The following is a 24155-nucleotide window of genomic DNA, read 5'->3' on the forward strand; positions in this document are numbered from 1 at the left end:
GAAAAGACTCATGTAAGCGAGAGGGATGCGATCAGTCTTTGTTGGCTTTAAAGGTGGAGAAAGGGGGCCAAGCGCAAGGGACTGAGTGTCCAATTAAAGCTGGAAAAATCAAGGAAACCGATTCTATACAAAAGCCTACAGAAAGAAACCAGTCCTGCCAATGCCTTGATTTTAGCCCAAACAGAGTCACCTCAGACTGGTAACCTCCATAACTGTGAGATGATAAATGTGTGTTGTTTAAGCCACTCCACTCACAGTACAAGCACTAATAGGAAACTAATACAGAGCACAATCAGGGCCAAGATCTCAGTTTCTAATAGCATTCATTAAGAAATGGAACTAGGATTCCTTAGAGAAATGTGGAGTCCAGGGCTGGGGAGGGAAAATACAAGAATCTTATACCACTAGAAAGTGAAAAGTTAAAAAAAAAAAGGTTAAAAAAAAAAAAAAAAAGACGGAGGCCCAAAAACACACAAACGCCAACCTCCAAGATATTCCACTGGACAAAGCCATACAATGTCAACAACACTGTAATAAATAATACGAAATTATAACCCAAAGGAAAAAAATATCAACAAGTTCATATTGGTATAATTAAATGACTGAATAAATAAATAAATGAGAAGGGACAAATCTTCCTTACAGAATTACAAATAAAATATGTAGACACTCCTCACTGCAGGAGGTAAAGTTCAATACCCACCCCCTCCCAGCCCTTGTATGTGGGCTGCTGTTAGTGAATAAACATATATAAAAAGGGGGAGAAAACAGAAACTTTATGGTGGAGAAACCTGGCAGGCACCACCTTAAGCCAAATGATTACAATTAACAGCACCAGTGATAAGCCATGTTGATATCATGGACCTCCCTGCTAAAATGAGAAGAGCACTTTATCCCCATGGTGCTTTTCCCTCTAACCCATAGCCCCCATCTAATCATGAGAAGATATACAAACTCAAATTGAAGAACATTCTACAAAGTATCCAACCAGTACTTGTCAAAAGCACCAAAATAAAGAGAGACTGCCACTGAATGGAGACTAAGGAAACATGGTGACCAGAAGAAAGGACAGGATCCTCAACTGGCTCCTGGCACAGAAAAAGGACATCTGAAATGCGAATGAGATCTGTAGTTAATGGGATTGTACCCTCTTCTGTTGACACATGTCCTAAAGAAGCTAGGTGAAGAGAAACATTTTTTGTACTCTCTTTGCAAGTTTTCTATAAATCTAAAATTATTCCATATAAAAAGGTGTTTAAGAATCAGCTATTAGTTGATCCAAATTTTTGTTTGATTAAATATATATATATATAACCACTGCTTTGCATTCTAAACTCAGAGACCTTAATATTCTTACTTGGGATTCGTTTACCATTTACTTGACTATAATAGTTAAAAGATTATCAGTAACAACATTTCTAAGATATAGTTTTGGCACTATTTGTACCGTGGAGGAACATTTCTAATTCTTGGCTACATCATACATCCCTGCCTGGTGTTCATTACACAATGGTGTAACACTCAGAAATATCTGACTGCAAGCACAAGGAAAATGTTTTCTGTAAGATTTATGATAAGGAATAAGAAAAAAAACCCACAGTTTTTTTTAAACTCCCCTAATAATGACATATATAATAAATCTAACAGCCAATTCATTTTTTCCTCAGTATTGCAATGCTGCCTTTCTCATAATAAAAAATAAAATAAATAAAATTTCAATTTAGAGAGCCCTCTCTTAGCCACAAGTGAAAGGACAGCTGAAGGCACTGCAGTCCAGTTCTCTATTGACATTAAGGTCAAGGTCCATGGGGTCCACTGGGGCCATCTCTCCTATCTTTTTACTATTATTATAAAGTACTCTTTTCAAAGTTGGCTCAAACTGATCACTGAAAGATTTATTTTGTTTGTGCTTCTCCACTAAATGCAAAACAGACACAAGACCCTAAAGCTCCCCCCTAATTCTTTCACTGCTCTCTCCTAAAAATCACCCTGTCATAAATAAAAGCATTCTTTTTAGATAATTTTTAGAATCTACTTATTAATTTAAGCAAAGGAATCCCTTCATTTTCAGTAGGCATAAGGGTACTGAAAAGCCTAGAATCACAACACGCTTCATAAGCTCGTATTTGGGAGGCCAAGCAGCCTGAAGCAATGCAAATCTGACTGGGATATTAGAGATGGTACACATCTCTAATTGGGATATCCAACTGAGGTAACCAATTGTATTAACTTCAGTAAGTGATTGCTTGGATGGCCTTAAAGCCCAGAGCAGTTTCTCCCACCCCAAAGAAACTGTAAACTTCCACACAGCTCAGGCTTTAAGTTCTGTTAAGAAGTAAACTAACAAATTCAAAAGCTTCATTTAAATTACTTAGATCTCAAGACAATCCTAAAAAGTTACTTAGTTTTCAGTATAATCCTAGAAAGAAGTATAATCCTGGTATATAGCCTGGCACATGACTTAACTGAACTTAACCTTTGTTCCCAATGGGTTCCCCTCCCTCCCTGACCACCCCCCCCCCCCCCGCCGCCGCCCCCGCCCCCGCCAAAAAAAGGCATCAAAACTCATCTCAGCCAAGTAACTCTGGCAACTGAAACTATAAAATCAACAATTACAAGAACTTATTTTGCAACTAGAACTGCTAAGATGAAACTGATCTTTGCTTTGTATCTGAAAAGACACAGATCTGAATGTGATATCTAGCCACAGAACTAAAAGGTTTAATATACTGTACTATATTTCATTTGATGGTTTTCATAAAGATTTTGATTCATGATAAGCATTGAATAAAATGTACTGAATGAGTAAATCAATCATTGGATATTTTTCTTTAGAGCGTGGTGAAATGGGGAAAGGAAATTTTTGGCCATGAATGACAGAATACTAATCTGGAAGTCATATAAACAATCTGGATTTATGTTTCTTACATAAAATAAAGCTGGCCCCAAGGCTGGTTTGGAGGCCAGGCTCTCGTATTCTACTCCGCCATCCTCTTGGACACAAGACAGCTCCAGCAGCTCCAAGTATGATGTGCTCTAACAATAATGTCCCAAGTAGGAAAGAGGCAGCTCCATCCTCCCTTCATCAACTCTTGCCCTTTGATGAAGGAGGAAATCTTCCCTAGAGCCTCCTGACACACTCCCTCCCTTTTGTCTTGACACTGGCTATTAGGAGGCAGAGAAAGTATCAGGTATTTTCATCCTGTCATGAGATGTATACATTAATAATAATAATTAAAAAAAATGGTTCACTGTCAAAAATGGTGAAACATCATCTCTGTCTGGCCTTTAGGTGTTTAGTAATAAATGCAACAACACAGGGAACAAGGCTGCTGCAAAATCTTCTATAATTTAGATACAAGAAGACGCCAGACATTGATCAGTTTCTTGTGGTTTAGCCATACAAAAGTTTGCTGTGAGAGTAACAGCTACAGTATAGGTATTAAGTAGCCAGGATTTGTGTAGTTAGTAACCAGGAACCCTTGACGAGAAGTCCCCTTTGAAGAAAGGGTCACAGAGTGAGCTTCAAATATGTTTGTGGAAGAGATTCCTTCCCGGAAGGCCAAACCAGTTGTTAGCCTGGATGATGAACACACTTATCTAAGGTAGGCGACAAAACTCATGTCTTGGTTGTACCAAAGAAACTAGTGGGGCTGGGATGTTAGTGACACCAAGTCTTGTGAGAGATTTCTCCAATTAGAAATTTATTCCTCTTCTTCTTCGAGTTGTGAAGTAGCACTAATTTTTTTCTAAGTATAGTTGACACACAGTGTTACATTAGTTTCACGGTGATTTGACAACTCTGTACGTATGTCATGCTCAGCACAAGTACAGCGACCATCTGTCACCATACAATACTATTACAATACCACTGACTACTTTTACCTATCCTGTACTTTCCATCCCTGTTTTCTCAACACCATTTACTGAAGAGACTGCCTTTCCCTATTGTACACCCTTGCCTCCTTTGTCACAGATTAGTTGTCTATACACACATGGGTTTATGTCTGGGCTCTCTATTCTGTCCCATTGATCTATGTGCCTACTTTTGTACCAGTACAGTACTGTTTTGATTACTACAGCTTTGTAGTACATCTTGATATCTGGGGTTGTTTGTGACACCTCTGAGTTCCCCTTTTCTTTCTCAAGATTCTTTTTGTCTATTAGGGGTCTTTTGTGGTTCCATACAAATTTTAGGGTTTTTTATTCTAGATCTGTGAAAAATGCTATTGGTATTTTGATAGGGATTGTATTGAATCCGTGATTTGCTTTGGGTAGCATGGATATTTTAATAGTATAAACTCTTCCATTCCATGAGCATAAAATATCTTTCCATTGGTCTGAATCATCATCAGTGTCTTCATCAGTGTTTTATACTTTTCAGAGTACAGTCTTTTACCTCTTTGGTTAATTTTATTACTGGGTATTTGATTCTTTTCAGTGCCATTGTAAATGGAACTGTTTTGTTCCCCTCTCTTTCTGCTACTTTATTAGTGTACAGAAACGCAACAGATTTCTATATGTCAATTTTGTATCCTGCAACTTTATTGAAATAATTTATTATAATAGTTTTTTTGGTAGAGTCTTTAGGGTTCTCTATGTGTAGTATCGTGTCATCTGCAAATAGTGACAGTTTTACTTTTTCCTTACCAATCTGGATGTCTTTTAATTCTTTGCTGTGGCTAGGATTTTGAGTACTATGTTGAATAAAAGTGGCAAGACATCCTTGTCTTATTCCTGATATCAGAGGAAAAGCTCTCAGTTTTTCACCATTCAGCATGATGTTAGCTCTGGGTTTTTCATATATATAGCCTTTATTATGTTGACCTCTAAGCTCACACTGTTTGCAGTTTTTATCATGAATAGGTATTTAATTTTGACAAATGCTTTTCTGCATCTATTGAGAGGATCATATGATGTTTACCCTTCATTTTGTTAATGTAGTGTATCACACTGATTGATCGGCAGATACTGAACCATCCTTGCATCTCTGGAATAAATCTCACTTGATCATGGCAAATGATGCTTTTAATATACAGTGTGAAATTGGTAAAGTAAAAATCAGGGTCCACCAAACTGGATGAAGTCAAAGACTTCCAGGGCTCAAAGATATTAGTTTTAGAGAATGTCAATTTAAAGTAGGAGAAAGCAAATAGTAATAATATAATAATAATAATTAATAATAAAGAAAATAAAGTAGGAGGAAGCTATGTAGGAGAGGAAGAATTTTCCTTCTCATAGGAGATAAAGTTTGGTATTATAAATTGCAAATCTCAAATAGGAAAACATCCATTCTTTGTGCTTAATACACAGTTGTTAAAAAAAGTTAAGGTCACATCAATTTAGTAACTCTTAACACTGTAGGAGCAACGACATCTTTATTTCAACAATGTATACTTTACTAATCCTTATAAATACATCAATGAAACACAGTTAAGATGGAAAGTTGGACCACCTAAATGATTATCTTTGCATCAACACCTCCCTGTGTTACAGCACTTCCATGTGTACTAGCTGGGTGCACTATAATCGTTGTTGTTACTGGGGAGTTGTAGAGTAGACTTTGACTGTTTTATTCAGGATTGATAAAAAGAAAAATGCTTAGAAAACACCAAAGGTATTTGAAATAAAATTGCAGTTATTTCTGTAAATCAAATTCACAAAAAATATTTAATGTGACCAAAAATATTTAATGTTTTGGCAGACAGGTCAGTACTCTGGGAGGCCAAACTTAGGAGCTACCCCCCACCCAGTTTGAATTATCCTGGGAAAGCAGCCCAGCCCAGGTGAGCTTCTGGCATACACTCAGTCTGCGTGTCTTTAACAACAGAACCGATAGAAGCATTCATCAGAGGCCATGCTGTTACTCCCCCTTCTCCCTGATCTCATTCTGAACAATCGTATTTCACAATTTCACATATTTCATAACAATTCTATCTCACAATTTGTGATTTTCCTACTTTTCACCATTCTGTTATGTTGCAGTTTTAGAATTGCAGAACTGCGTGACAATTTACTTTGAAACTATGATGTCAGGTCAGGGAGATTTTAAATTTAATACACAACATGGCCACTTTTTAAATCACTATCTCTTTAATATTTACTCCTCTTTATACTTTGGAAAGGCCTCAAACTCTTCTGCCACTAAGTGTCTGGAAAAATCAAGAAGCCATGAGTTGTGTAGGCACAAATGAACAAAAAGCCCATTTGCCTGGTGATTCTGTACCAGGCAAATAGGCTTTTTATGACATCTTTGGGTTAATATTTCATTTCATTAATTGCAACTAAGTGGTTACAAAGTTGGCTAAAAATAAAAATCTATACTACCATTAGATACAGCTGAATTCTAACTATAGGACATTTTTGGTTAAAATTTAATTTCCTGTATCTTAGCAAACTCCACCAAACTATTAACTTAACAAAATTCTTTATAACCTGACCTGGAATCTAAATACCCTTACTGATTTCTTTCCTAACCCGTTATATTAGTCTGCTATTTTTATACCTTAGTGAAAGAATTCTTAAATTCCAAACTCTCATCCATTCTCCAACTTGGCACTACAAATATAAAATATCATTTTTCTTCAGTCATTTGTAAATGAACTAAATAGACTAGAAAACCCTATTCTAAACATCCGGTAAACAAACATTTATCAGAAATAATTACAAAGAGCAATATTAAATATTCCCTAAAGTCATGTCAAACTGTCAACAGGCTAAGTCTAGTATAATCTGAAGCAGGACTGAGATGTTTCCATTCTTTTCCCTTTCATTTCCCCCTGCAAATTCCAGCTTTAATACTCTCATTTGCAAACATGCTCCATTTGAAGTTTGGTTTGATTTTCGTGTTTTGTTTTCTTTCTGCCTACATTTTTGCCTTAATTTTCTTTGCACTTATTCACCACTGGTTCTAAAATTATTATCTCTAATCCATAATCAGTTCTCATTAAATTTTGCATTTTCAAGAAATCCTACCAAGTCTACAAATATTCAAGAACCTACAATGTGAAGGATACTCTATAAGGAGCTTATAACTCATGTGGGGGTAAGATGTACAAATGGAAAAGCTAAGAATGAAATACTTAGATAGGAATTCATGACAAAAGGAGAAAGATTTGTGACAATAAAAATGACTGTACCAGTGAAGAACAGGAAGAAATAAAGCTTAGGTGGTGGGATAAAGAGAAAGAGTATGGGTCTCTGAGACACTGGAAAAATGAGAGGCCTAATATGGACCTCTGTGAGGCAAAAGGCAGAGGAGGGATGTTCCAAACCGAACTACAGAAGCGACAAGAAGCAGCAAAAGCACTCCACTGGAACTTAATCCTCACAACTACCCAATAAAGCAGTGCTACTTTTTTAACTGAAATGAAACTAATATAAAACATTAATTTTAGGTGTAAAACAAACTGATTCCATATGAATATATACTGGGAAATGATCACTATAGTATGTCTAGTTAACATCATTACCAATAGATACAATAGATAATTTTTCTCATAAGAACTTTAAGCATCTACTCTCAGCAACTTCTAAATGTTCAATCTAGTATTATTAATTATACTTACCATGCTGTATATTTTATCCCCATAACTTATTATTTTATGACTAGAAGTTTGTGCCTTTTGATCACCTTCACAAATTTTGCTAAATCCCCAACCCCCAGGCTCTGGCAACTACCAATGTGTTCTCTGCATCTGAATTCAGGTTTTGCTGTTTTCTTTGTCGTTATATTTTTTTAGATTTCACATATATGTGAGATCATATGATATTTGTCTTCCCTCTGACTTACTTCACTTGGCATAATACCTTCAAGGTCCATCCATGTTGTCTTAAAGGCAGAGTTTACTCTTTATCTATGGCTAACTAATATTCCTCTGTGTGTATAACTCAAATCTTTTGTTTTTTAATTTTAATTCCAGTGGAGTTAATGTACAGTGTTATATTAGATTTAGGTGTACAATATACTGATTCAACACTTCCATTTTTACTCAGTGTTCATCATGGTAAACGTATTCTTTTCTTTTTTTTTTTTTTTCAACGTTTATTTATTTTTGGGACAGAGAGAGACAAAGCATGAACGGGGGAGGGGCAGAGAGAGAGGGAGACACAGAATCGGAAACAGGCTCCAGGCTCTGAGCCATCAGCCCAGAGCCTGACGCGGGGCTCGAACTCACGGACCGCGAGATTGTGACCTGGCTGAGGTCGGACGCTTAACCGACTGCGCCACCCAGGCACCCCAACGGTAAACGTATTCTTAATCTCCACCTATTTTCCCCATCGCCTCACCCACCCCTCCTCTGGTAACCATCTGTTTGTTCTCTATAGTTAGGAGTCGGTTTCTTGGTTTGTCTCTTTTTTTCCCCCTTTGTTCATTTGTTTTTTTTCCATAAATTCAACATTTGACTAAAATAATATGGTATTTGTCTTTCTCTGAATGACTTATTTCACTTAGCTTTACACTCTCTGGAATCCAACCATGTTGTTGCATATGGCAAGATTACATTCTTTTTTATGGCTGAATAATATTCCATTGAATACATATACCACCTCTTCTACCCATTCATCTGTCGACAGACATTTGGGTACCTTCCATGATTTGGCTATTATAAATAATGCTGCAATAAACATAGGAGTGCATGTATCCTTTTGAATTAGTGTTTTCCTATTCTTTGAATAAATACCCAGTATTTATTATAGGGTAGTTGTATTTTTAACTTTTCTAAATTTATTTTTATTTTTTTAATTTATATCCAAGTTAGCATATAGTGGAACAATGATTTCAGGAGTAGATTCCTTGATGCCTCTTACCCATTTAGCCCATCCCCCCTCCCACAACTCTTCCAGTAACCCTGTTTGTTCTCCATATTTAAGAGTGTTTTGTCCCCATCTGTTTTTATATTATTTTTGTTTCCCTTCCCTTATGTTCATCTGTTTTGTATCTTAAAGTCCTCATATGAGTGAAGTGATATGATATTTGTCTTTCTCTGACTGACTCATTTCACTTAGCATAATACCCTCTAGTTCCATCCATGTAGTTGCAAATGGCAAGATTTCATTCTTTCTTTTTTTTTGATTGCCGAGTAATGCTCCATTGTGTGTTTGTGTGTGTGTGTGTGTGTGTGTGTGTGTGTGTGTGTGTGTAATAGTGCAGTTGCTGGGTCCTAGGGTAGTTCTATTTTTAATTTTTTGAGGAACCTCCATACTGTTTTCCAGAGTGGCTGCACCAGTTTGCATTCCCACCAGCAGTGCAAAAGACATCCCCTTTCTCCACATCCTTGCCAACATCTGTTGTTGCCTGGGTTGTTAATATTAGCTATTCTGACAGGTGTGAGGTGGTATCTCATTGTGGTTTTGATTTGTATTTCTCTGATAATGAGTGATGTTGAGCATTTTTTCATGTGTCAGTTGGCCATCCAAATGTCTTCTTTGGAGAAGTGTCTATTCCTGTCCTTTGCCCATTTCTTCACTGGATTATTTGTTTTTTGGGTGTTGGGTTTGATAAGTTCTTTATAGATTTTGGATACTAACCCTTTATCTGATATGTCATTTGCAAATATCTTCTCCCATTCTGTCAGTTGCCTTTTAGTTTTGCTGACTGTTTCCTTCATTGTGCAGAAGCTTTTATTTTGATGAGGTCCCAGTAGTTCATTTTTGCTTTTGTTTCCCTTGCCTCTGGAGACGTGTTGAGTAAGAAGCTGCTGCAGCCAAGATCAAAGAGGTTTTTGCCTGCTTTCTCCTCAAGGATTTTGATGGTTTCCTGTCTTCCATTTAGGTCTTTCATCCAGTTTATTTTTGACTATGGTGTAAGAAAGTGGTCCAGGTTCATTTTTCTGCATGTTCCTGTCCAGTTTCCCCAGCATCACTTGCTGAAGAGACTGTCTTTATTCCATTGGATATTGTTTCCTGCTTTGTCAAAGATTACTTGGCCATACGTCTGTGAGTCCATTTCTGGGTTCTCTGTTCTGTTCCATTGACCTGAGTGTCTGTTTTTGGGCCAGTACCATACTGTCTTGATGATTATAGCTTTGTAATACAGCTTGAAGTCCGGGATTGTGATGCCTCCTGCTTTGGTTTTCTTTTTCAAGATTGTTTTGGCTATTCGGGGTCTTTTCTGGTTCCATACCCATTTTCAGATTGTTTGTTCTAGCTCTGTGAGTAATGCAGGTGTTATTTTTTTTTCAAAGTTTAAATTATTTTTTTAACGTTTATTTATTTTTGAGACAGAGAGAGACAGAGCACGAATGGGGGAGGGTCAGAGAGAGAGGGAGACACAGACTCTGAAGCAGACTCCAGGCTCTGAGCCGTCAGCACAGAGCCTGACGCGGGGCTCGAACTCACCGACCGCGAGATCATGACCTGAGCCGGAGTCGGACGCTTAACCGACTGAGCCACCCAGGCGCCCCTGCAAGTGTTAGTTTGATAGGTACTGCATTGAATATGTAGACTGCTTTGGGTAGTATTGACATTGTAACACTATTTGTTCTTTCTGTTCAGGAGCATGGAATATTTTTCCATTTTTTGTGTGTGTCTTCAATTTCTTTCATAAGCTTTCTATAGTTTTCAGTCTATAGATTTTTCACCTCTTTGGTTAGATTTATTCCTAGGTATTTTATGGGTTTTGGTGCAATTGTAAATGGGATCGATTCCTTGATTTCTCTTTCTGTTGCTTCATTGGTGAATAGGAATGCAACTGATTTCTGTGCATTGTTGATTCCTGCAACTTTGCTGAATTCATGAAACAGTTCTAGCAGTTTTTTGGTGCATTTTTGGGTTTTCCATATAGAGTATCATGTCATCTGCAAAGAGTGAAAGTTTGACCTCCTCCTGGCCGATTTGGATGTCTTTTATTTCTTTGTGTTGTCTGATTGCAGAGGCTAAGACTTCCAACACTATGTTGAATAACAGTGGTGAGAGTGGACATCCCTGTCTTGTTCCTGACCTTAGGGAGAAAGCTCCCAGTTTTTCCCCATTGAGGATGATATTAGCGTTGGGTCTTTCATATATGGCTTTTATGATCTCGAGGTATGATCCTTCTATCCCTCTTTCTTGATGATTTTTATCAAGAAAGGATGCTGTATTTTGTCAAAAGCTTTCTCTGCATTTATTGAGAGGATCATATGGTTGTCCTTTCTTTTATTGTGTGATGAAACACATTAATTGTTTTGTAGATACTGAACCAGTCCTGCATCCCAGATATAAGTCCCACTTGGTTGTGGTGAATAATTCTTTTAATGTATAGTTGCATCTGGTTGGCCAATATCTTATTGAGGATTTTTACATCCATGTTCATCAGGGAAATTGGTCTATAGTTCTTTTCAGTGGGGTCTTTGTCTGGTTTTGGAATCAAGGTAATGTTGGCTTCATAGAATCAGTTTGGAAGTTTTCCTTCCATTTCTACTTTTTGGAGCAGCTTCAAGAGGATAGGTGTTAACTCTTCCTTAAGTATTTGGTAGAATTCCCCTGGAAAGCCATCTGGCCCTGGACTCTTGTTTTGGGGGAGATTTTTGATTACTAATTCGATTTCCTTACTGGTGATAGGTCTGTTTAAATTTTCTATTTCCTCCTGTTTCAGTTTTGGTAGTGTATAGGTTTCTAGGAATTTGTCCATTTCTTCCATATTGCCCATTTTATTGGCATATAATTGCTCATAATATTCTCTTATTATTGTTTTTATTTCTGTGTTGGTTGTGATCTCTCCTCTTTCATTCTTGATTTTATTTATTTCGGCCCTTTCCTTCTTCTTTTTGATCAAACTGACTAGTGGTTTATCAATTTTGTTAATTCTTTCAAAGAACCAGCTTCTGGTTTCATTGCTCTATTTTTAACTTTTTAAGGAACCTCCATACTGTCTTCCACAGTGACTACACCAGTTTGCATTCCCACCCACAATGCTTCAGGGTTCCTTTTTCTCCACATCCTTGCCAACATTTGTTATTTCCTGAGTTTTTTTTTTTTTAATTTTTTTTTTCAACGTTTATTTATTTTTGGGACAGAGAGAGACAGAGCATGAACGGGGGAGGGGCAGAGAGAGAGGGAGACACAGAATTGGAAACAGGCTCCAGGCTCTGAGCCATCAGCCCAGAGCCTGACGCGGGGCTCGAACTCCCAGACCGCGAGATCGTGACCTGGCTGAAGTCGGACGCTTAACCGACTGCGCCACCCAGGCGCCCCATTCCTGAGTTTTTTATTTTAGGTATTCTGTCAGGTGTGAGGACATATCTCATTTTGGTTTTGGCTTGCATTTCCTAACAATCAGTGATGTTGAGCATCTTCATGTGTCTGTTGGCAATCTGTACGTGTTTGGAGAAATGTCTGTTCATGTCTTCTGCCAATTTTTAATTTGATTATTTAATTGATGTCAAGCTGTATAAGATCTTTATATTTTTTTGGTATTAACCTTTTATCAGATATGTCATTTGCAAATATCTTCCCCCATTCCATAGGTTATCTTTTAGTTTTCTTGGTTGTTTCCTTTGCTGTACAGAAGCTTTTTTTGGTGTAGTCTCAATAGTTTATTTTTGCTTTTATTGCCCTTGTCACAGAAGAGAGATAAATCCAGAAAGATGTTGTTATGGATGATGTCAGAGAAATTACTGCCTGTGATCTACTGTAGGATTTTTATGATTTCAGGTCTCACATTTAAATCCTTAATCCATTTTTAAAGTTTATTTATTTATTTTGAAAGAAAGAGTGTGTGTATCAGTGAGAGGGGGAGGGGCAGAGAGAGAGGAACACAGAGAATCCTAAGAAGGCTCCACGCTCAGTGCAGACTCCAACACTGGGCTCAATCCCACAAACCGCAAAATCATGACCTGAGCCTAAATCAAGAGCCAGACGCTCAACCACCTGAGCCACCCAGGTGCCCCAGGTCTTTAATCCATTTAATTTGTGTATGGTATAAGAAATTGTCTAGTTTCATCCTTTGCATGTTGCTGTCCAGTTTTCTCTTGTCCAGTTGGCCACCATTTGTTGAAGAGACTGCCTTTTCCCCTTCTTGCCTCCTTTGTTAAAGATTAATGGACCCTATAATCATGGGTTTATTTCTGGGCTTTCTGTCTGTTCTATTGGTCTATGAGTGTATTTTTGTGCAAATACCATACTATTCTGATTATTACAACTCTGTAATATATCTTGGAAGTCTGGAATTGTTATACCTCCAGCTTTGCTTTTCTAAAGTGCTTTGGCTATCTGGGGTCTTTTTTGGTTCCATATAAATTTTAGGATTATTTATTCTAGTTCTGTGAAAAATGTTGCTGGTATTTCGACAGGGACTGCATTAAATCTATAGATTGCTTTATGCAGTATAGACATTTTAATAATATTTGTTCTCCCAATCTATGAGCATGGAATGTCCATTTCTTTGTGTCATCTTCAACATCTTTCATCAATGTTTTAGGGTTTTCAGAGTACAGGTCTTTCACCTTTTTTGTTAGGTTTATTCCTAGTTATCTTATTTTTGGTACAATTCTAAATGGGCTTATTTTCTCAATTTCTCTTTCTGCAGTTTCACTATTAGTGTATAGAAATGCAACAGATTTCTGCATATTGATTTTGTATCCTGTGACTTTACTGAATTCATTTATCAGTTCTAATAGTTTTTTGGTAGAGTCTTTAGGGTTTTCTATATATAGTATCATGTCAGCTGCAAATAGCCAAAGTTTTACTTCTTCCTTACCAAAATTCTCAACAAAATACTAGCAAACAGAATCCAATAATACATTTAAAAAAATCATTCACCATGATCTAGTGGTTTTTTAGTGGTTTAATACTCACAAATCAATGTGATACATCACATCAATAAGATAAAGGATAAAAACCATTTGATCATTTCAATAGACACAGAAAAACCATTTAACAAAGTACAACATCCCTTCATGATAAAAGCCCTCAATAAACTAGGTTTAGAGCAAACATACCACAACATAATAAAGGCCATATATGAAAAACCCAGAGCAAACATCATACTCAATGGGGAAAAACTGGTAGCTTTCCTTGTAAGGTAAAGAACAGGACAAAGGATGTCCACTCTCACCACTCTTAGTCAACATAGTACTAGAAGTCCTGGCCACAGCAGTTAGACAAAAAAAGAGAAATGAATGGCACCCAAATTAGTAAAGAAGAGGTATTAAACTCTTCTTTAAATATTTAGTAGAATTTACCTGTGTAGCTGTCTGGTCCTGAAATTTTGTCTGTTGGGCATTTTTTGATCACTAATCCAATTTTATTGCTAATAATCTGCTCAAATTTCCTATTTTTTTCTGCTTCAGTTTTGCTACGTTTTCCGTTTCTAGGAATTTATCCATCTGTTCTAGGTTGTCCAATTAGTCGGCACATAATTTTTCACATAGTTTCTTACAATCTTTTGTATTTTTATGATATTGGTTGTTATTTTTCCTTTGTCATATCTAATTTTATTTGAATCCTTTTTTTTTTTTTTGTAAGTCTGGTTGAAGGTTTATCAATATTGTTGATCTTTTCAAAGAACAAGTTCCTGGCATCATTGATTTGTTCTATTATCTTTTTTGGTTTCTATATCACTTATTTGTGCTCTAACCTGTATTATTTCCTTCCTGCTACTGGTTTTGGGTTTGGGTGATTGTTCTTTTTCTAGCTCTTTTAGGTGTAAGAGATTAAGCTATTTCAGATTTTTCTTGCTTCTTGAGATAGACCTGTATTGCTAAAATTTCCCTCTGAGAACCACTCTGGCTGCATCCCAGAGATTTTGGAATATTGTGTTTTCATTTCCATTTGTCTCCATGTATTTTTTTATTTCCTCTTTGAGTTCTTGGTTGACCCATTCATTGTTTAGTATCATGTTATTTACCCTACATGTATTTATGTTCTTTCCAGATTTATTTTCTTATGGTTGATTTCTGGTTTCATAGTGTTGTGGCCAGAAAAGATGTATGGTATGACTTCAGTCTTTTTGAATTTCTTGAGACTTGTTCTGTGGCCTAATATGTGATCTGTTCTGGAGAGTGTTCCATGTGCACTCGAAAAGGTATCTTCTTCTGCTGTTTTAGGAATGGAATGTTCTGAATATATCTGTTAAAGCATCTGGTCCAAGGTGTCCTTCAAAACCACTGTTTCCTTTTTGATTTTCTGTCTGGATGATCTGTCCACTGATGTCAATGGGGTTTTAAAGTCCCCTACTAATTTTGTATTATTATCGATTAGTTCCTTTTTGTTATTAACTGTTTTATGTATTTGGGTGCTCCCATATTGGACACAAAAATATTTACAGCTGTTATATCTTCTTGTTGGATTGTCTCCATTATGATTATATAGTGTCTTTGTCTCTGTTACAGTCTTTGTTTTAAAGTCTATTTTATCCAAGATCACTATTACTACCCCTGCTTTCTTTTCATATGCATTTGCATGACAAACATTTCTCCATCCTCTCACTTTGCATCTGTATGTGTCTTTAGGTCTGAAATAAGTTTCTTATAGGCAACATACAGATGGGTCTTTTTTTTTTTAACCAATCTGTCACCCTATGTCTTTTCTTTTCCCTTTCCTTTTTCCTTCCCTTCCCTTCCCTTCTTTCTCTTTCGAGAGAAGGAAAGAAGGCACAAGTGGGGCAGGGGCAAGGAGAGAGGGAGAGAGAATTCCAAGCAGGCTCCACATTGTCAGCACAGAGCCTGACACGGAGCTAGAACCCACAAACCGTGAGGTCACAACCTGAGCCAAAATTGAGATGGACACTTAACTGACTGAACCACCTAGAGCCCCTGCCCTGTGTCTTCTGACTGGAGCACAGGGCCATTTCCATTCAAAGTAATTATTTATTTTTTTTTTTAAATTTTTTTTTAACGTTTATTTATTTTTGAGACAGAGACAGAGCATGAACGGGGGAGGGGCAGAGAGAGAGGGAGACGCAGAATCTGAAACAGGCTCCAGGCTCTGAGCGGTCAGCACAGAGCCCGACGCGGGGCTCGAACTCACGGGCCGCGAGATCGTGACCTGAGCTGAAGTCGGCCGCTTAACCGACTGAGCCACCCAGGCGCCCCTCAAAGTAATTATTAATAGGTATGTATTATCATTTTGTTACTTGTTTATGGTTTTTTAAAAAAAATTTTAACGTTTATTTATTTTTGAGAGAGGGAGTGTGAGCGAGGGAGAGCCAAAGAAAGAGAGAGGGAAACACAGAATCTGAAGCAGGCTCCAGGCTCTGCACTGTCAGCACAGAGCCTGACCTGGGGCTCGAACTCATGAACTGTGAGATAATGATCTAAGCCAAAGTTGGACACTGAACAAACTCAGCCACCCAGTCGCCCGTATACAGGTTTTTTTAATAGTTCTTCTCTGGTCCTTTCTTCTGTTGCTCTCTTCTCTCATAAGTTGGCTTTCTTTGATGATGTACTTGGGATTCCTTTCTCTTTATTTTTTTGCATGTTTATTACTGCTTTTGGATTTGTGATCACCACTAGGTTTGTAGATAACATCTGCTGCATATAGCAGTCTAAATTAACAGTTACTTACGTTTGAACTTATTCTTTACTCTTTACTACGTTTTGGATTTGTGATCACCACTAGGTTTATAGATAACGTCTGTTGCATATAGCAGTCTAAATTAACAGTTACTTACGTTTGAACCTATTCTTTACTCTTTACTACGTTTTGGATTTGTGATCACCACTAGGTTTATAGATAACGTCTGCTGCATATAGCAGTCTAAATTAACAGTTACTTACGTTTGAACCTACTCTTTACTCCCCTACTCCCACCAAGTTTAGGTATCTGGTGTCATACTTTCATTTCGTGAGTCACTTGACTGATTTTTCTTTTATTTTTTTAAATGTTTATTTTTGAGAGAGAGACAGAGTGCAAGTGGGAGGGCCAGCCCAGAGAGGGAAAGAGAGAGACAGAATCCGAAGCAGGCTCCAGGCTCTGAGCTGTCAGCACAGAGCTGACACAAGGCTTGAACTCACGAACCGCAAGATCACAACCTGAACCAAACTCAGATGCTTAACGGCCTGAGCCATCCAGTCACCCCTGATTTCTTATAGTTATACTTATTTTTACTGCTTTTGTGCTTTCTAGTTATTCTTGATTATGGTCTCTCTTTTCCACTCAAATATTCCCCTTTAACATTTCTTTTTTTTCTTTTTTTTACCATTTATTCGTTATTGAGAGACAGAGAGACAGAGCATGAGCATGGGAGGGGCAGAGAGACGAGGAGACACAGAATCTGAAGCAGGCTCCAGGCTCTGAGCTGTCAGCACAGAGCCCAAGACAGGGCTTGAACTCACAAGCCATGCTTCATCGACTGAGCCACCCAGGCGCCCCATCCCCTTTAACATTTCTTACAGGGCTGGTTTAGTGGTGATGAATTCCTTTAACTTTTGTTAACTTTTTAACTTTCTCTCTCTTTGTATTCTGAATGATAGCCTGCACGGAGAGAGTATTCTCAGCTGCAATTTTTTTCCCCTGTCAGCACTTTGAATATATTATGCCACTCCCTTCTAGCCTGCAAAGTTTCTGCTGAAAAATCCACTACAGTCTTGAGGTTTCCCTTATATGTAATGGTATCCTTTTTCTTTGCTCTTTTAAAATTCTATTTTTGGCCATTTTAATTACCATATGTCTTGGTGTGGACCTCCTTGGGTTGATTCTGTTGGGGGAATCTCTGTGCCTCCTGGATCTGAATTTGTTTCTTTCCCCAGATTCAGTAAGTTTTCAGCTATTATTTTCTCCAAATAAACACTGCTGTCTTTTTTCTCTTCTCCTTCTGGGAGCCTTATAATGCAACTGTTACTACACTTGATGGAGTCACTGAGTTGCTAAGTCTATTCTCATTTTACATATTTTTTTTTTTTCTCTCACATGTTCAGCTTGATTACTTTCCATTACTTTGTCCTCCGGGTCACTGATTCATTCTTCTGTTTCCTTTAGGCTGACACTTATTCCATCTAGTGTATTTTTAATTTCATTTATTGTGTTCTTCATCTCTGATTGGTTCTTTTTCTATCTCTTTGCTAAGGGTCTCACTGATGTCCTCCACTATTGTTTAGTGAGTATCTTTCTATTATTTTGAATTCTCTATCAGGCATATTACTTATCTCCATTTCATTTAGGTCTCTTGCTGTGATTTTGTCTTATCCTTTCATATGGAACATACTCCTCTGTGTCTTCATTTTGTATGCCTCTCTGTGTCTGTTTCTATGTGTTAGGAAAAGTCAGCTATGTATTCTGCTCTTGAAAGTAGTGGCCTTGGGGCACCTGGGTGGCTCAGTTGTTTAAGCATCTGACTTCGGGGCGCCTGGGTGGCTCAGTTGTTTAAGCATCTGACTTCGACTTGTCATGATTTCATGGTTTGTGAGTTCAAGCCCCATGTCGGGCTCTGTGCTGACAGTTCAGAGCCTGGAGCCTGCTTCAGATTCTGTGTCTCCCTCTCTCTCTGCCCCTCCCCTGCTCACACTCTTTCTCTCTTAAAAATAAACATTAAAAAAACTTTTTAAAAAGAAAGTAGTGGCCTTATGAAGAAGAGGCCCTGTAGTGTCCTACAGTACAGTGTCCCCTGTTTACTGGAACCTGGCACCTCAGGGGTGGTTCCTATGTGTGTTGTGTGCACCCTGCTGTTTTGACTGAGCTGCTTTTTCCTTCAGTTCAGTCGTCTGCAGTGGCTCGCTGCCTGCTTTGGGCAGTGTTTGGTCCCTGTGGTGTTGGTGGGCCAGTCTGAGGCCACCTTGGGCTTGAGTTGAGTCAGACTACATGTTTGTCAGAGATGCAGTGGCACCAAACTGCAGGATGCTATCCCCATGTTGTCCCCCAAAAAGCTTCTGTTGGTGGGCAGGGACTGCAATCAGACCAGCTGTTGGCCCCCCAGCTATTTGCTGGGGGCTGTAATCTGAATAGTGTCAGACAGGGCAGGAGTCACTTTGGAGTGGTGGTGGCTCTTCTTGGGGCTGTTTGTATACTGCCAGGCTTGTACCTTTTTTTTTTTTCCATGTTTATTTATTTTGAGAGAGACAGAGCATCGGGAGGGTCTGACAGAGAGGGAGAGAGAAATCCCAAGCAGGCTCCACACTGTTAGTGCAGAGCCCGATGCGGGGGCTTGAACCCACAAACCGTGAGATCATGACCTGAGCTAAAATCAAGTCAGATGCTTAACTGACTGAGCCACCCAGGTGCCCCTGAAAAAATTTTTTGTTAATGTTTATTTTTCAGAAAGAGAGCACTAGTGTGGGAGGGACACAGAGAGAGAGGGAGACACAGAATCCAAAGCAGGCTCCAAGCTGTCAGCACAGAGCCCAACACAGGGCTCAAACTCACAAACTGTGAGATCATGACACGAGCCAAAGTTGGACACTTAACTGACTGAGCCACCCAGGTACCCCTGGACATGTGGCCCTGGTTTGAATGGGCACCAGCCAAGAGAGTACTGGACAGGGTGGATCTGCAATATGCTGGGGGTGTGGCATGCAGTTTTAACAAGGTTTGTGAGCTGATCCTCCATGAGAGGGGACCCAGGCCCCACAAATCATGGGGTCAGGAGATAAGGTGTTGGCAAAGTTCGTGCTGGTTTTCTAGGAGAGGGCACCAGCAGCACTGGGAATGAGGCAAGCCTGGCTGGATGGGACGGATCCACAAGGTACAGTATAAGCAAGTTAGGTAGCGAATTTCTACACTACAGGTGGTCGTGTGTTTATGCTGGGGGCGCGGGGGGGGGGGGGGGGGGGCGCGGGGCAGGCATGAAAGGGAAGTGGCACCTGCCCATTCATTTGTACCTGGAGAAGTCTCCCAGTGAGCTCTGTCCCTCAGATATCCGATCTGAGATTAGTAAATAATTCTCCCTCCTGTATACCCAACGCATTTTTTAAGCTGCTGCTGCTTTGCTGTTCTCTCTTTGTGTTTGTTATGCTCTCTCTTTAAGGGCACAGACTCCATCTTCTTTTGCCTTCTGCCCTCCCAGCTCTCAGAGAGCTAACCCACTGATTTTTAAAATTGCAGACTTTAAGCCCTACTGGTTAAAAGAACTCACAACAAATTTAAGCCCCTCTGGTTTTTGAAGCCAAATGTTATGGGGATTCATCTTCCCTATGCTGGCTTCCTAGTGTGATAGTTTAGTTCTATTCCCCTCTCCATGCCCACAGGTCCCTCCTTTTCTTGGACAGTACTGTGGTTTCACTCCCCACTGCATCTCTGCCCTTCCTACCCTCTTCAATGTGGCCTCTTCTCTACATTTAAGTTATGGAGTTTGTTCTTCAGTCTTTGGTTGTTTTCTGGGTTATTTACCCTGTTGGGAGTGTTATCTAGTTGTATCAGTGGGACAACATGAAATTAGGGTCCTCCTGTTCCCACATCTTCCAGCAATCTCCTATCTCTCATCTTCTTCATCCATTGATATGGATGGATGGTTAGGTTGTTTCCGTATCTTGACTATTGTTAATGAACATGGGGGTGTATATATCTTTTCAAGTTAGTGTTTTCTTTTCCTTCAGATAAATATCCAAAAGTGGAGTTGCTGGCTCACACGGTAGTTCCGTTTTTAATTTTTTAAGAATTCTCCATATGGCTTTCCATAGTGGCTAAACCAATTTAAATTCCCACCAACCATGCACAGGGCTTCCCTTTCTTCCACATCCTCACCAACACTATTTCTCATCTTTTTGGCAGTAGCAATTCTAACAGGTGTGTAGTGATATGTCATTATGGTTTGGATTTACATTTCCCTGATGATTAGTGATGTTGAGCACCTTTTCATGTACCAGTCAGTCATCTGTATATCTTCTTTCAAAAAACGTCTACTCTGATCCTCTCCCCATTTTTAAAATCAGGCTTACTGGGGGATTTCTGGTGTGATTTTTGTTTGCATTGTTTTTGCTATGCTGTTGAGTTTGAGGAGTTCTTTATATATTTTGTATACTAACCCACTGTCAGATATATGATTTGCAAATATTTTCTGTAGACTGCCTTCTCATTTTTTTTGATGGTTTCCTTTATACCGGAGATTTTTAGTTTGATGTAGTCCTTTATTTGCTTTTGTTGCCTTTGCTTTTATTGTCAAATCCATAAAGTCACCACCAAGACCAATATTAAGGAGCTTACCATCTATGTTTTCTTCTGGGAGTCTTATGGTTTCAGGTCTCAAATTCAACTTCAATCCATTTTGAGTTAATCTTTGTGTATGTGGTAAGATAATGGTCCAGTTTCATTCTTTTGCATGTGGCTGTCCAGTTTTCCCAATTTATATATTCTTGGCTCCTTTGTCATAAATTAATTGACCATATTTGCACAGATTTAGTTCTGATGCTCTCCATTCTCTTCCAGTTATCTGTGTGTTTTATGCCAATACTGCTCTGATTACTATGGACTTGTAATACACTTTGACATCTGGAAGTGTGATGCTTTCATATTTGTTCTTTCTCATGATTGCTTTGGCTGTTTGGGGGCTTTTTTTTTTTTTTTTTGCTCCATACAAATTTTAGGATTGTTTATTTCTGTGAAAAATACCACCGAAATTTTGATAGAGATTGCACTGAATCTGTACACTGCTTTGAGTAGTATGGACATTTTAACAACATTAATTATTCTTATCCATGAGCACCAAGTATCCTTCCATTCATTTGCGTCTTTTTCAGTTTCTTTCACCAATATCTTATAGTTTTTAGTGTACACGTTATTTTACCTCCTTGGTTTAATTTATTCTGAGGTGTTTTAGTCTCTTTAACACAGTTACAAATGGGATTATTTTCTTAATATCTCTGATAGTTTATTATATATAAATGCAACAGATACTTGAACTTTAAGTTTATTTATTTTCAGAGACAGAAAATGAGGGAAGAAGAGAGACAGAATCCCAAGCAGGTTTCTCACTGTCAGGGCAAAGCCCCAAGGCAGGGCTCAAACTTACAAACTGTGAGATCATGACCTGAGCTGACACCAAGAGTTGGACACTTTTAACCGACTGAGCTATCCAGGGGCCCCAAACATTTTCTCTCTTTTGTGTATCTACTCCAAAGTTTTGCTTTGTAGTTAACCTGAGACTTACATAAGACTACTTGTATCTTTAACAGTCAATTTTAAGTTAACAACAACTTAAATTGGGACACATTCTAAAGCTCTACAATTTGTACTCCTCCCCCATTTACTGTAGCATGATCCACACATGTTCATCATGCTCATTTATTGTTTAGTTTTTTAAAATAAGCTCTTAGATAAATGTGGACCAGCTAAGGCTATTAAAACAGTTATACATGACATTAAAAGAGAAAATTTAATAGTTCCTAGATTCTGCCTAAACATGTTTGGCTCTAAAGTTAATTTCACAATAGGAGATAAATATTCTATATTTAGATTCAAGTCAAAGTAATACCTATCTGGAGAGTGCAAGCTTCAAATCTATTTTGTACTATATAAAATGGGGAATAAAACTTCTGAACGCTATAAGGTAATGCAATCACACGGACCTAAACTCATTGTTTCTTCATACGCAGATGTAAAATTTTTATTTTACCAGAGACTTCTAGCCTAATTTGCTTTCTTGGAAACCAGACAACTCAGTCATCATGTAATCAATATGCAGTTATTCGAGTGAAGATAGTGAGGGCTTGTAGAAGACAGCTGTGCAATGAGGAGGGAGGGAGGCAGGCCTGTTTTCTTGGCTGCACCAGTCTAGAGTGGAATTTCTGTTTGACTAAATTGGGAGGTGAAAGGAACGTGTGTTGTTTCAAATACCACAGATTCTCACTGTTCTCAACAAATCTTGGTGCACTTTCTCGAGTAAGTGGCCATTTGCTGTATGTCCGGGACCACTTCTAGAGACTTTAAATGACTGTTGTTTTAGAATTTTCACCATTTCTCTGGGCAATCGGTCTATGGAGGCTCATGCTTCATCCTGGAAGTGCCTCTCATGTTATCTTTTATGCCCAAAATGTTTTCTTGGGTTGTACTTTTGATTGTCTTCTTTAGGGACTCTAATTATATATACATGTCAGACCTCCTTTGGCTATCTTCCATTTCAACCACTTTCTGACAATTTTTTCCCTCATTTCCATTTTCTTTGTTTTCCTGTACATTCCTGATAGGATTTTTTGCCTTTATGTTCTATTTTTCTTTTCTCGAATTCATTTCTTGTTTACATGTTTTGCTTTCTTGACCATTACTGTTCTTTGTGTTGCTTATACGGGTTTTTTTTTTCATATCCCCAAATGATTATTTGATGACATTCTCATTCTTAATTTCCTTGTTTTCCTCACTGCCACACCTCTATGAGGCGCTAACTCTTCTGTATCTGATTCTCCCTCAGAAGCAATGCTTCTCTGAGGCTGCCTCTTCATGCCCTGCTGTCTTAATAGTCATGTCCCTGTATCTTGTGCCACGAACCACTGTGTCTGACCTGTGTTCGGTATTTTGGCATTTGGTATTAGGCGTTCTCTTAGTTGTCTGTGTCCCTCTACTCTTAAGCCTTACCTCCCCACCCTCCCCACGGGCTTGCAACAATAGGAAGTCAGAAGGAACACTTAGAATTTATGTCTCTATTAAGGCAATGAGAAGGTCATGGTATTCTTTGCCTCCTAGTCATACTGAAGAGATGAGTGAGCCATGTTTTTATTTCCTCTGATTGTTAATCTGAACACTTCTTAAGTCTGAGAAAAATCAGGCTGCTGCCACTATCCTCCAGAAAGCTTTGTGAGGCTTTTAAATTAGACACAAGACTGTTTAAATTGTTCTTTGCTGTCGACAAAGTTTGTCAGTTGCATTTTTCTGTATGTAATTTCCTATGTTTTTAATATTCTGTTACTATATCTTATGCGGAATCAGGAACAATAAACAAGACATTGTCATTGTTCCTACTGGTGACACATGCCTTCTCTTTTCTTTTTTGATCAGTCCTTTTAGGGATGTGGCAGCTTTGAAAATACTGATAAGGTCTCTGACATTTCTCTCAAGAACCGAAGTCTGTGCTTTCCCCCTAGAATCTTGAGGACAGTGAACTGCTTCCACCAGTAATATACTGTGGATATGTGAGACTATATGCATTCTGAGGCGAGGTCATAAAATGCCTTGTTTCACGCTGGTTGTATGAGGATGTGAACTCTAAAGGAAGTTAGTTGCTATGTAAGAAATCAGTTTATCCTGAGAGTACAAATCTCCTGATTAGTCCATCCTGAGGACAACACCTGCCTTTTGCCCTCACAAAACTATTT

The 24155-nt window shown here is 38.4% G+C and overlaps 1 protein-coding gene across 6 annotated transcripts in view; it reads right to left on the bottom strand.

The window, feature by feature from the left end:
- The window catches only part of LCLAT1 (lysocardiolipin acyltransferase 1), a 185335-nt gene that overhangs the window by 83819 nt on the left and 77361 nt on the right, over window positions 1-24155 (bottom strand). The window lies entirely within an intron of this gene.

The sequence above is a fragment of the Prionailurus viverrinus genome, chromosome A3 (assembly GCF_022837055.1).
Source record: "Prionailurus viverrinus isolate Anna chromosome A3, UM_Priviv_1.0, whole genome shotgun sequence".
Lineage (NCBI taxonomy): Eukaryota > Metazoa > Chordata > Mammalia > Carnivora > Felidae > Prionailurus > Prionailurus viverrinus.